The following is a 2,581-nucleotide window of genomic DNA, read 5'->3' on the forward strand; positions in this document are numbered from 1 at the left end:
CTGAGTTCTGAATAAGCAGTCTAGAAGCTCTATCTCAGGTCAGAATCACAGTGTGATACCAATATGTTGTGATGTTGCTAGCTACTGTTAGCTCTATGTATAGGACTGTTTTACAATCCCACAAACAGTGGCCTTTTCTGTTGTGAAATCGTGTGGAACATTCCTTGCTGTCAATCACTCAAACTGCCAACTTAACAGGGGTGGGCTAAATTCAAACAAATCCAGGCATTCTGCAGAAATGTGAAAAGTCTGGAGTCGAGGAAACATAATTTAGACTACTTCAGAAAATGTACTATTTCTAGTCTAATCTAATGTTGTAATTTATAGGTTGAGCTCTCCTGGGCAAGATCATCTGCTGAAAGCATGTATGCCAATGAAAATGTCCAAATATCTGATATTATGTCAAGAAAGAATGTGGGGGAATAAAGGGAGTATTCAATTCAAACCAAAACACAATACAAGGCTTCTCCTGTGAATTAATGGAAAAACATTCTGTTTTAGACAGAGGTGCGGAGATACAGTGTTAGGGCCGAAGTGTTTGACTGGGATGCGATCCATGTTCTGTCAGCCACTCTGGGAAGACAGCCCTGTGTGTGTGTGTGTGTGTGTGTGTGTGTGTGTGTGTGTGTGTGTGTGTGTGTGTGTGTGTGTGTGTGTGTGTGTGTGTGTGTGTGTGTGTGTGTGTGTGTGTGTGTGTGTGTGTGTGTGTGTGTGTGTGTGTGTGTGTGTGTGTGTGTGTGTGTGTGTGCGTGCGTGTGCGTGCGTGCGTGCGTGCGAGGCCAGCTATTCCCTGGCTGGCGCTGCTCCAGTCGTAACATTGTGTGGTGTGTTGGTCTAAGGTCCTGTATGGGTTGGGTTTAGTCCCAGTCCGGGTGGAGAGGGATGCTGGAACAGTCCCTTCCTGACTGTATGTGTGTTCTCATGAGACTGTTACAGAACCGGGAGACACACACACACAAACACACTCCTCACTGTGAGATGCTTCTGAAGAATACGGAAACTACAGGTCTTCAACTTGTTCACACATCCACACAAACAAGCAGGGCAGTGGACCCACACACACACTAACATGCAGGGCAGTGGACCCACACACACACCAGCATGCAGGGAACTGGAACCCACACACACCATCATGCAGGGCAGTGGACCACACACACACCAACATGCAGGGCAGTGGACCCACACACACCAACATGCAGGGCAGTGGACCCACACTAACATGCAGGGCAGTGGACCCACACTAACATGCAGGGCAGTGGACCCACACTCACACTATCATGCAGGGCAGTGGACCCACACCAACATGCAGGGCAGTGGGCCAACACTAACATGCAGGGCAGTGGACCCACACTAACATGCAGGGCAGTGGACCGACACCCACACTAACATGCAGGGCAGTGGACCCACACTAACATGCATGGCAGTGGACCCACACTAACATGTAGGGCAGTGGACCCACACTAACATGCAGGGCAGTGGACCCACACTAACATGCAGGGCAGTGGACCGACACCCACACTAACATGCAGGGCAGTGGACCCACACTAACATGCATGGCAGTGGGCCCACAATAACATTCAGGGCAGTGGACCCACATTAACATTCAGGGCAGTGGACCCACACTAACATGCAGGGCAGTGGACCCACACTAACATTCAGGGCAGTGGACGTTCGCCCACACTAACATTCAGGGCAGTGGACCCACACTAACATTCAGGGCAGTGGACCCACACTAACATGCAGGGCAGTGGACCCACACTAACATGCACTAACATTCAGGGCAGTGGACCCACACTAACATGCAGGGCAGTGGACCGACACTAACATGCAGGGCAGTGGACCCACACCCACACTAACATGCAGGGCAGTGGACCCACACTAACATGCAGGGCAGTGGACCCCACCCAATAACATTCAGGGCAGTGGACCCACATTAACATTCAGGGCAGTGGACCCACACTAACATGCAGGGCAGTGGACCCACACTAACATGCAGGGCAGTGGACCCACACTAACATGCAGGGCAGTGGACCCACACTAACATGCAGGGCAGTGGACCCAGGGCAGTGGACCCACACTAACATGCAGGCAGTGGACCGACACCCACACTAACATGCAGGCAGTGGACCGACACCCCCACTAACATCGAGGGCAGTGGACCCACACTAACATGCAGGCAGTGGACCGACACCCACTCCAACATGCAGGGCAGTGGACCCACACTAACATGCAGGGCAGTGGACCCACACCCACACTAACACGCAGGGCAGTGGGCCCACGCCAACATGCAGCGCAGTGGACCCACACCCACACTAACACGCAGGGCAGTGGGCCCACGCCAACATGCAGGGCAGTGGACCCACACCCACACTAACTTTCAGGGCAGTGGACCCACACCCACACTAACATGCAGGGCAGTGGGCCCACGCCAACATGCAGGTCAATGGACCCACACCCACACTAACATGCAGGGCAGTGGACCCACACTAACATGCAGGGCAGTGGACCCACACTATCATGCAGGGCAGTGGACCCACACCAACATGCAGGGCTAGACCCACACTAACATGCAGGGCAGTGG

General features: G+C 52.9%; 1 pseudogene; it reads right to left on the reverse strand.

Annotated features, from left to right (window-relative positions):
• LOC135532272 (elongation factor-like GTPase 1) overlaps window positions 1-2,203 on the reverse strand; it is a 27,039-nt pseudogene extending 24,836 nt beyond the window's left edge.
• Window positions 2,204-2,581: the final 378 nt, after the last annotated feature.

This window comes from Oncorhynchus masou, unplaced genomic scaffold (assembly GCF_036934945.1).
Source record: "Oncorhynchus masou masou isolate Uvic2021 unplaced genomic scaffold, UVic_Omas_1.1 unplaced_scaffold_1798, whole genome shotgun sequence".
NCBI lineage: Eukaryota > Metazoa > Chordata > Actinopteri > Salmoniformes > Salmonidae > Oncorhynchus > Oncorhynchus masou.